The sequence below is a fragment of the Streptopelia decaocto genome (genome assembly GCF_964273445.1).
Source record: "Streptopelia decaocto genome assembly, chromosome: 2".
NCBI lineage: Eukaryota > Metazoa > Chordata > Aves > Columbiformes > Columbidae > Streptopelia > Streptopelia decaocto.
The window spans coordinates 156600836-156615123 of record NC_138655.1 but is presented as its reverse complement, the minus strand read 5'-3'; the positions used below and the strand labels follow the sequence as shown (position 1 = coordinate 156615123).

Sequence of the window (14288 nt, the reverse complement as noted above, 5' to 3'; positions counted from 1 at the left end):
TAAACATTAATTAGGTCACCCCTCAGGCTCCTCCAAGCTCCAGAGCCCCAGCTCCCTCAGCCTTTCCTCACACGGGAGATGTTCCACTCCCTTCAGCATCTTCGTTGTTCTGCGCTGGACTCTCTCCAGCAGTTCCCCGTCCTTCTGGAACTGAGGGGCCCAGAACTGGACGCACCAGCTTCATGTCCGTGCACCTCTCAAGGAAAGGAACCAGACGAACACCCCTCCCTGTTCCCTCAGGCCCCGCCTGTCATGGCGGCCGCGCCCCGCCCGCCTCACGTGACGCCGCCGCCGGCCAGGGAGGAGGAGGAGCAAGCGGTCACGTGGCGCCACCGCCGGGCGCGAGCGGTACGCGCCGCTGCCGCGCGCACGGGGCGGGCGGAGGGGCCGGACGATGCTGCCGCCGCCGCGGTGAGTGCGGGGGAGGCGGCTCCGGAGCCGGGAGGGACGGGGGCGGGGAGGCGGTGCCGGCGTGAGGAGCAGCAGCCGCAGCCGCCCCGGGGGGTGAGGGCCGGGGCCGGCGGGGTGAGGGGTCAGTGGCGCTGTGAGGGGCAGCCCCGGGGGTGAGGGACGGGGTCGCCGGCGGTACCGGGCCGTTTGCCCGCCTTCCCTGAGGGACGCGGCGGAGCCTGTCGCGGGGCGGGGGTTCCTGGTTCGCGCTCCCCTGCCCGGGTCGGGGGCCGGGTCGGGTTCAGGGCTTCCCCGTTTGTGGTTGAAGCGAGCGGGGAGGCGGCGGGGTCCTCGGTGAGCAGCCGCTGTGGTGTGACCGGCCCGGCAGCACAGTCCCGGGGACAGCCCGTGGGGCCGCTCTGCCTTGTGCTGCATAGGCTGGATGACCGGGAACTTATGATTTTGGTTTGTAGCCTTTAAATGCGTGTGGAGGAGCAGCACTAGCAGCCCGCCTGCCGTCAGCCCGGAGCGGTGCAGCTGTCAGCCCCAAATGTGAGGGTCGGTGCGTGTCGGTTCTGCTGCCGCGGCTCCTTCCATTGATTCGTTTGCAGGACAGGGCCAGGTGCTGCTTTTTGGAGGGATGTTTGACCCCGTGCTGTATTAAAGCTGTCCTACCTTTATGACCGGAAAAATGTATTTTTTAAACCGTTTGTCCTTTTTTGTTCCTGTGATTTTCAGTATATACTTTACAATGTTGAGGCTCCCTTTTCCACAGTGAGGGTAGCAGAACACTGGAACAGGCTGCCCTGGGAGATTGTGGAGTTTCCTTCTCTGGAGACATTCAAAACCTGCCTGGAAATGTTCCTGTGTAACCTCACCTGGGTGTTCCTGCTCCGGCGGGGGGATTGGACTGGATGAGCTTTCGAGGTCCCTTCCAATCCCTGACATTCTGTGATTCCCTTTTCTTCTTAGCAAATATGTGTTATTCTGCATGGCTGGTCTCCAGACCTTCTGGTCAGCTCCCATTGCCTTTTTTTTTGTGTGTGTGTGTGTTAAATCTTATAAGGAAGGCTGCAACAGAAAATGCTGTTAGCAAATTAACTGTCTCCAAGTTACTTATAAAGCAAAGGGAAGATTTCTCTGGTGTCTTGTTTGCATGAAAATTGACAGAGCTGAGCAAGCAACCAAAAGCTCAGTGCCGCTGGTAGCAGGGGGCTTAGCGGCTCGGATTCTTCTCTGCTGTAGTGTGGCCCTGGAAGCAAACACTGCGTTCAGAAGCTGCCTTTCCAGATACCTGCTTTTCCTTCATTTGCATCTTCATAGGTGTCAGCCTTAAAACTGATGTTGAGACTAATTAAAACGCTAATGCTGTCTAGTACAGCATCTCTGCCAAGCTGTATCCTTGATTCTGTTCAGTATCAGTTGCAGGGCAGCTGCAGTAGATCTTACAGAACTTTATTGTATAAAGTGCAGCTCCTGCTCCTCCAAAGGAAAAAAAAATCTCATGACATGGCCTTGTTGCTGCTCTGTAAACAATCTTTGCTTTAATTGGTCCAGTATTTGAAGTATTGCATTCTGCTTGAAGGAATGGTGAAATCTCTTAATGCCAGTACGGTAATTGTGCAGGTGGGCAGGATCATTGGCACTCTGCCAATATGCTTTTTAATTTTTTTTTTTTTAAATATATTTCAGCATAAGATCAAATTCCTTCTGCTCTTACTTAGAAAGAGTAGTCTGTGAAATCTGCCATTTTTTTTTTTTTTCCCCTCTCTCTTTTTTTCCTCTCTCCTCTTTTCATATGGATCTCATCTTAATAGGAAACTGCTCCCAGACATCTCTGGTCATCTTAAGTGGATTCAAGTGCAGGCAGTGCCCAGGAAAGGAAGGTACCAGCCTCTCCCTGACAGTGTGTTTCTGCCCTGCTACCCTGGAGAGGACCTCTGTATGTGTGAAGTAATCTGGCTGGGATACCTACATCTCATTTTAGAACAGCATGAAGGTCCAGGTGGTTCCAGATAAGAGGCTTTTGATTAACAAGCCATTGGCCTCCCCCAGTATAACTGTCTCTGATGAACTGCATGCCTTCTGCGTAAGCTTTTCCTCATCTCTGCGTAAGATAAGCTCCTGCAGAGTTTTAGGAGCTATTCTACAGCAGGGAAGTAAGGAAATAACACTGCAGCTCTAACGAGCCTTCATCTCTCAGCCTTAGATGAGGAAGCCAGCAGGCTATGTGACATGTGTTCTGTTTTAAGAGATTCTGACTGTGGATTTTGGGGCCTGTTGCCTGTGTTCTGCTATCACTTTGTCTCAGAGGATGCAAATTAATACTCCATTATGCACAGGAGTAAAACACGAAGGGTTCCTGATCAGCTGCTGTGTGACAGTGGTTTATGAGAATGAGTGAACGTCTTCGTAATTTTCAAAATGATGTAAAATAAACAGTAGCTTTTTTAGGAGGAAGAAATCAAGGGAAATAAAGATGACTTATTAGTATTTTGAAATTTTGTCTATACAAAACACACTTCCTGATCCTAGAAAAACAAAGGTTTTAATGGTAGTTACAGGGCACGTGTGTGATACAAGGCAGACTATGGGTCAAATGGATGAGATTAGAAGTATCTCAGCAGGCAGTAAAAATGGGGATTTCAGATCTTCCAGCAGGAAAGAATAGGGTAGTGTGGGGGTGAAGAGAGCAGAGGCAGGATCGTTTTAACTTTAGTTACGTTACCTTGGAAGGTTCTGTGAAAAGGTTGCAGTGTGAGCAGCTGGCAGGCTGAGTTTGGCAGTGTGGCAGCTCTGTGTTGACTACTGAAGCAGAGAAGTAAGGGGAGACTTCCAGCTGAGGGGAAAGGTAGAATTTTGAAAAAATACAACTCTTCCTTTCTGTGATAGTTCAGTTTATTGACTGCTTAAACAGTTCCTCTGTCTGGCTAAGCAATACTACAGTTACAGGTATCCCTAAAATCAAGTATTTTTCTTTAGTATCATGCATTTTGGAGAGGTTCTGCAATAAAGCTCTGCTGGTTGCTGTTGAAGAGCGAAAGTATGCTCATGGATTTCAAGTGCAGAATTTATTTTTTCTTTGTCAAAAAAATATTGCGGAGGTGAAGTCTGTTTGAATCCCAGTTAAAGTGTGGGACTTAGATAAACGGTCTTGATTCTTACCTAAGGTTTCTTTTCAAAACATATGGTAGCTTATGGAGATGAATGCATCTGCAGTTGCAGCTACTGTGTTAATGTATAAAGTACTGTCAGTACAGAGACCTTGGCTGCTAAATCAGTGTTTAGCAGCATGAGTAAATGCATTTGTTCAGCTCATTTTGTGTTCAGAGTTAATAGTATCCACCACATCCCTCAGCTGTGCTCTAGCATGTTTCTCATGTGAGTCAGCATTGTGTAATAATTAGTGTAAATATTTTATTTGAAAACTCTGTAAAAACTAGAAATTACGTTGTAACAAAAAGAGGGGAAATTAGGAAGCTGATGATACTGTTTCAGTGAAAAGTTGACTTTAAGTTTACTAAGTTTCGGGTTATTTTGTTGTATGAACTTTTGAACTCCTTCACTGAGATCTGAAAATACATTAAGTCTGTAGGTTAAACAACTGATGGTGTTACCAAAATGTGGATTGAAGCGCCTGTGAGAGTGACGTGCTGTATCTCAGCCTGTCCTTGTGCAGTTGAGTTTTTGCAGCCAGATGCTTTGTATATTTGAAACTGGAATACAGTGCTCAGGGGTGAATCAACTTTTCCATTGTTTACACTGGTTAGGAAACCCCTAACACATGAACCTCAGGACTTCCCCCTGTTTGCCTTATACTTTGTAGTATGAGCAAGAAACAGGTGTGCAGGCTGGGGAGGAGTCCAGACCCCGCTACCCCGTACTGCTCCACAGGTAGGTATTGGTGTTTTTGCTGTGCTACAGCGGCTGCTCGTGTGCCTATTCTAACTCCTCTTGTCATGGCATAAGTTACCTTGACAAAAGTCGCTTCTCTGGGTGCAAGAGAGGGAAGGAGTATGTTCATGAAGCTCATCGGAGGCAACTGCTTACCTGCAGTAACTCTGTCATTCCTAAGGCTGTGGGACACTGCACCGTTTGAGAAGCTGAATTTTAAATCAACAGGTTAAACTAATAGACTTGCAGAGGCATGCTGAAACGAAGGTACCTCAGTAAATGATTGCTATGTGCCAAACTGATTTAAGCAAATACTTAATGAATGCTGGGAGCATGTTCACAGAGATCATCTTTTTAGTTTATGTAGAACCATCCAAGTATTGCTTGGCTAAATGACACAGATTTTCTTGTGTAGACAAGGATTAAGTTAGATGCTTTAAACCTTGGAGGTGGCCTTAATTAAAACAGATATCCTTTTCCAGGAATCACAAATCCTGTTTTGACACACAACCCCTTATGAATCAACCTGTGTAGGTTTTTTTACTATTTTGCCAATTCCTGAAGTGTAACCTCAATAACAAATGATGTCACTGTCTCTGTTGATACCTCCCATTCGTTAATTTACTTTCTAGAAGTGCTTTCTTTAGTTTTCTGTTTCTTGGAGTACCTTAGTTTTGTCAGTGAACGTGTATCTCTTATCTCTTGTGTCAGCAGACGCTGAGACTCATCGCCTGTGAAGCAGGAGAAGGCTGAGTTTTGGATTACACACTAACCCTCTGTGCTGGCATTGTGTTGGAAAGCATGGCTCCTAGTGAAGTGGGAAAAAATCTTTTAATCTGCTGTTCATTCTGTTGCAACATCCTTGATTTCAACACCAAAATCCTGAGCATGTTTTCCCATTAGAGACATTGGCAATAGATAAGTAGAAGTGACCAACAGGGGATGGAAAAGGAGTGGTCTGCAACTCTTTCCTCAAAGGGATTTCTTTGGAGGAGAGAATTGAGTCTCTAAGATCATGTAGAGGGGAATGAACGACAAAGAAAACTAATTTTTGGCATAACTTGCACAAGTTTGCACTCCCTACAGACAGTGTAAATTCTCTTTATGCCAGTGACTTACTGTTCTAATCTAACAGTTAATGTTCACTTTTTGTTGTTGTTGTTGTTTTTGTGGTTTTTTTTTTTTTTCAGAAGCATGCTAATAAAAGGTCTGTTTACTTACATATTTGGAAAACTCCATACCCTGTTGTCAAATACAATATTTGGCAAGATAAGCTTATATTAAATTGATGGCCTCATTTAGATGTGGGAGTGTTTTCACTGACTCCATCTGCAGGTACGGTTATACCAGCAATAGTACCTCTTTATTATAATAGTATTACTGTATTGTGTTGAGGAGGGGAGAAAAAATGTTTCCTGTACAAGAGTTTGCTAGGATAATTTAGAAATAGGCTTGCTGGGGGAGTAGAAGGAATGAGCTATTGCTGCACTAATCCAGACTACTGCTTGATATTCATATCCTCTCTGGTTATTGTGGCCTCAGAACCTTTGTATTTACCTTAACGCATCATTCTGTTTCTATAGGTGGAAGCTGAGCCAGTGAGTGGCTGAGGATCTCATAAAAATCTGTAGCAGAGCAAATAGTTCAACCAGAATGTCTCACAGGCCAATCTGATATCTTAACTATACAGGAGTTCTGGTTCAGTCTGTGGGTTGAAGAGAGAACATGTAGTAGGTTTATATCCTTAGGATTCCTCTCAAATTAATGGCTGCAGACATTAGTGAGAAAATGGATCCAAAAGCAAGAAGATTGCAGGGTTTTTTGGTCATTCTGAGGAAGAGTTTCTCACTGGGAAAAAGGAAAGTCCCATGATCCAGCTGTTCCAAACAACATGGATACTGTGGGCTCTGTACTAAAGCTTGGAGTGAAGGTCACTCCAGGTGACCTTTGTTTCTGGACACGAGAAATGCAAATGGCCACTTAATTCAATTAAACCCCTATTTTTAGTGTTTCATCCAGTTCTAGTTTTTTAACAGTAGCCATCCACCCAGTAAAACTCAGTTACAACATAAAGTATTGAGAAAATCTCTAAGATTCTGGCATCTCTTGGTAGTGTGGAGAAATGTAACAGGAGCTGAGAACTCTGTGCAGTTTAGAATGAGTTAAATATTTTCCCATCCCAGGCAGTTTGTAGATTTAAACTGTAACTTGTTTTAACCTCAGTTGCATTTCTGGTGCTACATTTAATCTCTTTTTTTAAACAAATAATGTCTATATATATTCGTATCAGTTAGTCGAGCTCCGTAAGGGCTAAGCAAACTGAATTGCAAGGGCAAACTGTGGTGCTACAGCAAGTAACTCATGTTACTGTGGCAATTTCTGACATCTGTGAGTGTTACATGTCTGGGATACAAACATGGCACTTCTGTTGTATTTTTGTGTTTAAGCTTCTGCATATTGGAAAGGAAAACACTGCAGGAAAAGAGAAATGAAGTAATTTTATGATTTGTGGGGAGTAAGCTTGGAGGTCTATGAATTCTGTAATCTGATGCTGTAGGATAAGATGCATTATAACCATTCTTATTAAGAGGGTTTCCAGTTCTGTAGTGCTTGTAATAACTTAATTGCAGCATTTTTGCATTTTATCTATGTTCACGTATACTCCTTCGAAGTTTCTAGTCTGAGTTTGCTAATATCTTTAGTGTATTTTTTGTATACACCTGTTGATTTCAGTACCGAGTTCTGCACAAGTGGATGGTGGGTGTCTGCTTGGAGCTAATGACAGAACCTGAATTTGCAGAAAAAAAACGTGCAAAATGTGATGTGCTTGGTCAGTAGTCACAGGTTTAAAACGGAGACCAGTCAACCCCAGTTTTTGCTGTTCCAATCTGAAGTACTTCAGTGGGGTCTGTTTGGTTGCCAAATTTACTGCCAGATCTTTTGGCAGGAGTGTTGTACAAGTGAAGTCTGAATTATTATTATTATTATTTCTTTTTTTTTTTTAGAATTGGAAAATGTGTTTTCACTTTGCTTGTAAAAGACTGGAAAAAAGCCCAAAGCACTTTTGCTGGAAATTTTAGAAAATTACTAGGGATTTGGAAAATGAAGATGAGTAAAATAATTTTTAGGATTAAATTTGTATATAAATGTAATGTTAATTTTCTCTAGCATTACTGTGGTCTGATCCATTGATACTATAATGGAGAATGCCTTAGATTACAGGAGTAGTTACATTTATCCAGTCCTAAAATTACATTTGGTCCTTTGGAGGCAACTGCGAGGCTGATGTGGCCCCGGTGAAAATGAGTTTGACACCCATGCTTAGAAATACACTGATTACGCTTCTCTAGTGAGCAGCAGTATTATTTATGCTTCCCAGTGCCTGAATCCATATGGATGATGCATCAGTTAAGAGGAGAAAAACAAAAAAAGGAGAGAGAAAAAAACAACACCAACAAACAGAAAAATAGATCAGTGTTCTTGGAGCAGTGTATGCAGCCAAATGAGAAATAGCGTTGCAGCATTCATGTCCTAAGATCCATCCAAATTAGGCTGTTGTCATAGAGAAACTTGTGTTTGTTACCCCGTTCCCGGTCAGGACTTGCAAAGCAGTGCTCAGCAACAAAGTGTTAAGTTTCAGGCTCAGCGTTTTATTGTTCACTGAGAATGAAGACACCAACTGGATTTGACTGCTACTGCAGTAAATGTGTTTTCACTGTGTAACCTTGCACTGCTTCTTTAGTGCCGACTCTTCTGGAAAAAGGTGAGCGTTCTTCTGTTCAGCTCTATACGTAGAAGTGTGTCTTATCTAGTTGGTTTGCGTGCATCTGTATTTTTACTGTTATTTTGGTGAGCTTTGCAGACATAAGATGCAAGGAACAGCTAAGTAGATTTTAAACATTTAGAAAAGGTATTAAGCAGCTTACTTCTGCGTAGTTGACCTTGTAAGCTCTCTTACATTTTGCATTTGTGTAAAGTGCTGGAGGGTTGTCAAACTAATATTTAGATACATGAATGTTTAAAGTGAGAGAGATGCATTGAAAAATAAGTCGCCAGTGTGGGTTTTTTAGTCTTGCTGTTTTCTCAGCTTTATATGAAGGAGGAAAGGCTGTATTACGAAATGCATGCATCTTTCTTTGGAGACAGTACATGGATGTTTTGGCTTCCTTGAGAGCTGGTTTAGCTAATGAGAAGAAAATCTCACTGTTTCAAATGGAAGAAAGTATTTATTAGCAACAAAAAAGAAGAAGGTATTTTTAGGACTCCATGAATGACAGGACGTAGCTAGTGCCAGATGGCTTAAAGGAACATCCAGCGAAGCAGCCCTGTGGAGCGATGTTTGTTAGGGGGATAGGTAAGGAAATTCTGTGCATATATTAACAACTGTGCTTTGGGAAACCAGTAGCTTATTTTTTGGGGAGAAGAGGATACTGCAGCAGCATAAAACTCTCTACTTTATAGCACTTATTTGCTCAGTATTGAGCACTAGGATTTTGGTAAGCTCATGTTTCTAATCCAATTGTACTTGCTTTCTGTAATCAGACTGGACTATTATGTTACTTTTCTTGATGCAGTGTTGTACCACTGGTTGTAACTAAACCTCATGTTCTTTTCTGTTGTTTGTTAACATGAGATCCTGACTCTTATGAAATGTTTTATTTCCAAAACTTGTAACTGCTTTTTCCACTAAGTCGTGTCCTTAAATGAGAGCCCCTGTGAAATATTCTCATCCTTAGAGAGGAGTATGCAAGGAGAAAGGTATTCTTTATTACAAAGGAAAAAGAAAAACTCTAATATGTTGTTGACAAGTGAAGGATATCACTGCAGAAGATACTTTAACATTTCTTTTAGGGAGCATTTTACATGGAGGTGAGCAGAGAAAGAACTTCACATTTTTATCATAAAAATGCTGAAGTGTTTGCATTCATTCTGGTATGGTAGCCGGCTAAGTAAAGCTTTTTTATTGGAGCTGAGAAATTCCTGAAAGCTTGATAGGCAAAATTATGTTATTAGTGGAGGCGTTTCAAGATATAGTCCACAGATTTTAAAATGATAGTATGCAGTATTTAGACATCTCTGGTTAAAGTCCAAAACCTAAAATACAAATGAGTATATAAGTGAGTCATTTGACAGTGGCAAAATAGTGAGGGGTGAGAACCTAAAGACGTAAAGAAAACACTTTTAAATTTTTCTTAAAACACTTTATGCTTTTCAGACTTAATATACTCATAGTTTCTTAGGTCTTTAACAATTCCTGCAACTAGTCTATCTATATGCCTTTATCTAGGAAGTATAATGAATGTTATTGATATTTTCAGATTATTTCTCTGTAAAGCATTGATCAAAATTTGTATTAATCCCAGGAGGATTTATTTTAGGTGGTAAGACGTGGATTTGTATAGCTGTGCTGAAATGACTAAACAGTTGGCTCTCGAAGCTTTTAAAGTTGCATTTAGAAGTGACTTGCAGAAGCTAATTAAAAATAGAACTTGGCGTGTCATCTCATTAAAATGAATGGGAACAGTGATCTTATGCAAGAGGACAGCCTGTAGTCCACAGTATATTTCTGTGAATGAGGGCTGCTGTGACTGGAGTTATTAGTGTTTTTTAACTCTTCCATTCTCCTATGTTGCACCTTACTGAATAGCCTAGTTCTGTTTTCTGGGTAACATTCCAGTAGGCAGCAGTAAGCTGCCATTGGCTCTCCTTAAAGCCATCTTGTCTGTGGACCAAAGAAGCCCAATGTGCTCAGCTTCTCCTCACAGGGCAAGCGCTCCAGCCCGTGATAACCTTGGTGGCCTTTCCTGAACTTGCTCCAGTTTATCACTTATACTGGCAAACCCCAAACTGGATATGGTACCCCGACAGTGATCTCCTGAGCATGGGGCAGTGTCACTGCGTCCCTCAGCTGGCTGTGCTCCTGTGGATAAGCCTGGATGCTGTCAGTTGTCGTCGCTGCTGGTTCGTGTTTAGCCAGACCTCCCCAGTCCTTTCCTGCAGAGCCGTTCCCTGGGCTGTGTCAGCAGCTGGGGAGCTTGTCTCAGGTGCGGGACTTGGCATTTGTCCTTGCTGAATGTCGTGAGGTAGGTTCCTGTAGGCTGAGCCTGTCTTTATGTCACTAGTTACATACCTATATCGTGCCAAAAATAGCCACTTAATTCATGAAGTACAGTGACCCATCCCTTCTGTAAAGTAAAAAATTAGTGGTTGTTTTTATTTAAAAAACAAACTGGCAGGTCAATCCAACTTTGTGCTAAACAATCCAGAAGGAGGGGTTTATAATGAGTCAAATTGGGTTGGAGCACATGAAACACTAAGCTTTTATTTTCTTGTGAATGTATGTTCTGCATGTTCAATAAATGTTGCTCCTAGTAATATGTGTGGAAGTCTGAAACGAAAGCTGCCCAAGGTGTCTCCTTTTTATCTTGCTTGTCTGGTAACCGTGACTCTCAAGAGTGGTTGCCTAGAAAACAATAATTCTTATTAAAGTGCAGAAGCTACTATGAATGGCATCTCTCTGCAATAAGTGTGTTAGTGGAGTACTACTTCTTAATCTTCTCTGTTCACTGTTGATGCTGTTGTCTGCTAGTGATTCAACAAGAAAATAGAAAAGCCTGTTCATGCTGATGCTTGTTTTGGAAGAGGAACAATGGTAGCCAGAACATCTTGGAGACCAAGAAATATATAAAGAGTTAAGGCTATTAAAAGAGCACAATTGCATTTGTAAGTAGTGTTACTTTATCTTCTTGGGTTGTTCCCCTCAAAATAAATAACAAAGTAAAAAAGAGAAGCATCTGTGGAAAGTCGTGCTGCAAATTATCCTAATACTCTCTAGAAAGATAAAATTAGTTTAATGGTTTCTTTTACTAGAATTCTCTTCACAAATGAAGATTGTACACATCTGTTCCTTCCCTTAATATAGGTCCAAAATACACAGGCAGTCCTGCAGGAAATCTGAGTAGCATGAGTTGTATCTCTGTCTTCATTTTCCTTTTTTAAGAAGAAAAGCTGTTCTTGGAAAAACTGCAAGTAGACTTTAAAGTTTTCCCAAATAGTTCTTACTCCTATTTCAAAAATCTTGAGGTTAATCTGATCCTCTGTTTGACCTCAATCATGAGTTTTGGCACAGTCATGAAATATCTAGTCATACGGTGTGTTTACTAAACTGCTGAGGTTAATCCAAGCAGATGTCAGTGTTTAAGCAGTGGCTGGTCATAGAGCCTGTAGCTACTTTTGCTCTTTAAGCCAAAATATTGTGAAATGTGGTCCACTTTTTTTTTTTTTTTTTTTTTTATTACAAATCACAGAATCACAGAATGTCAGGGATTGGAAGGGACCTCGAAAGCTCATCCAGTCCAATCCCCCTGCTGGAGCAGAAACACACAGATGAGGTTACACAGGAAGGTGTCCAGGCGGGTTGGAATGTCTGCAGAGAAGGAGACTCCACAACCTCCCTGGGCAGCCTGGGCCAGGCTCTGGCACCCTCACTGAGAAGAAGTTTCTTCTCAAATGTAAGTGGAACCTCCTGTGTTCCAGTTTGTACCCATTGCCCCTTGTCCTATCACTGGTTGTCACCGAGAAGAGCCTGGCTCCATCCTCCTGACACTCACCCTTTATGTATCTGTAAACATTAATAAGGTCGCCCCTCAGTCTCCTCTTCTCCAAGCTCAAGAGCCCCAGCTCCCTCAGCCTTTCCTCATAAGGGAGATGCTCCACTCCCTTAATCATCTTCGTTGCCCTAATATTGAAGGCTCACACATTGGACCAGTGTTAGTGAGAGCTGCACACATTGCTATTTTAATTGCAAACTCCCCCAGGCTGTCTGGGAGAACAGAGTTGTATCGTTGTTGGGCTAGTTATTAAATGAATGTAAATGTTAGTGGTTTTAATGTATAAATGAATGTCATGCTGGTGTTGTAAGGAAGCTACAAGAAGCTGGTGTGCCATGGAAAGCAATATTGCATGGTGATTACTGAAGCTGGAGTCTGGCAGGTAGGGTCCTGGAAAGTTGTTGGTTTTGGTTTTTTTCAGCTTTGCAATTGATTGACTTTCAGAGGCTTTTACTAAGTTACTTATGTTGAACTTCTACAGTTCTCTTAACAAAAAAAAAAAAAAAATCAATGATTTACTACTTGTGTAAGGAACTGAGACTTCTGTACTGGAATTCTTGGAAATTAGAGAGGAATATTTTACTCTCAGCATTTCTGGCATTTGGGTCTGCAAACTCAGTTCCAAGGCTTTGCCGAAGTCTGAAAACTATCAGGCAACAAATATATGACAATCAAAACAGAGCAACGAGAGAGACAGTAAGGCTGAGTATTTGGTTAGAAATTCTGAGGAAACTGTGCCTTTTGCTCTTGATCTATTTTGTGCTGATGCTGATGGAGGCAGCTTCTAAGATAATTTCTTTTTCCTTTCTCGGTCACCCCAGTTGCCTCCAAATGAATTGTGTTTTCCTGATGTAGGAGATGCTGCCATCTTGAATGATTTATGTTTGTCATGTTGAAGTATCTCTGGGTTCCTCAGGATACCAATGCAAACAGCCATATCAGTTGGGTGTTGATGGGAATGAATGCTTGTAAAATACTTCAAGGTGTTCTCATTTATTATTTGCTGTGAAAGCTCCTCTTTTACCGAGGCAAAGTCTTCTGTTCATTCTGGTTGTTCTTCACTACATGTGTTTTTGGGAGAGAGAATTGTTTGAGATATTTTTTTAACTTACTTTGAAACTTACTTTTGGCAGCTGTGTTGATTTTTCAGAAGTGAAGGGATGAAACACAATAGACCCCTCAAGACTTGTCTAAATTACCAGCAAAATCTGTGAGGAACTGTATTATGAAGCAATTCTTCTTGATATGTTTAAATAATGGATTTTTATTTTTAATGACAAGTAGAATTTTGGTTTGCATTTGAATAAATAAATAGAAATTAGTTTCAACTCTAAATAGCAATTTAGTGGTGACTGGACTCAGTGTGGCTGTACTTATTGCACAGGAGAAAATTATTATTATTATGAGCCCATTGACATTATTACCTGGATAATGCAATTCAGCTTTTTTGATTTAAGTTGTTTCTATCTGACTGTTCAAACCTGCTCGCTCTGCTTGCATTAGCAGAGCTTTAGGGCTGTTGAGTTAAAAATATATATAATCTGTTTTTCTCACAGCAGCATGTATGAGGGCTGAGGAAGATACTAATACTTTGGATTCGAAAGGCATATCCTTTGCATCTCCTGTACTCAGGAACAGCTTAAGAAAAAAACCCAAAAGGTTTGACTTTGCTAAAGTTTTAAAATCCTGCTTGGAGGAACCAAGTGGGAGAGGATGGATGTGTAAGACAATCATCAGGGTATGGTGACCATGCAGAGGCAGTCAGACAGTTGCTGGGTGAATTAACAAAGCGTGTTTCTGAGAAGACTTCACAGAAATGGAGAGCAAGGGTATCTGGACAGGATAGGGCTTTAATTCATGGTATCTAGATGGTTTGCAGAACAAAGTCGTGAACAGGGAGATGGATGAGGTAAGAACCGCGGGCCAAGCGGCTGCCTCTGAACTGAGTGTTTCCCCCTGGGTCCCTGTGACCAGTGAAGTGTTCTCTCCTCCCTCCCTCTGCCATGGATCAAACTGGTTATTTTTTCATTCTGTGCTGAAATACTTGTTTCTTGGTATATTGAGAAGGAGTGGAGATGTATTGATGTGATTGTACTTTGTATGAGTAAAAGTATATAGGGCTGGAAAGGTTCTCCTGGCTCCTCAGGGCAGGTCCCTGGCAGGACTGGCATTACTTAGGGCTTAAAAACCTACTGTGGCCTCTTTGCTCAAACACATCTATAAGACGTCATGGTCAACCTAAAATTGTCCAAAACCGGAGCCTGCAGCTCTGACGCAGATTGTGACTTCTGCGGCTGCCTTCACGATAGAAGTGGTTGAAATCCATACGCCAGTGGTTGTGTAAATGCATATACATTGGTGAATAAAGTAAACTAATAAGCCTCAATGTGCTTT

General features: G+C 42.1%; 1 protein-coding gene across 2 annotated transcripts in view; it reads left to right on the top strand.

Annotated features, from left to right (window-relative positions):
* Positions 1 to 312: 312 nt before the first annotated feature.
* GALNT11 (polypeptide N-acetylgalactosaminyltransferase 11) overlaps positions 313 to 14288 on the top strand; it is a 53863-nt gene continuing 39887 nt past the window's right edge. The window contains exon 1 of one of the 2 annotated variants that reach the window (XM_082044507.1): positions 313 to 411. The gene's annotated coding sequence lies outside the window, so the exon portion shown is untranslated. Of the gene's footprint in view, positions 412 to 7940; positions 8048 to 14288 lie in introns of those variants that run through there. The other variant, XM_082044508.1, reaches the window with a different exon arrangement.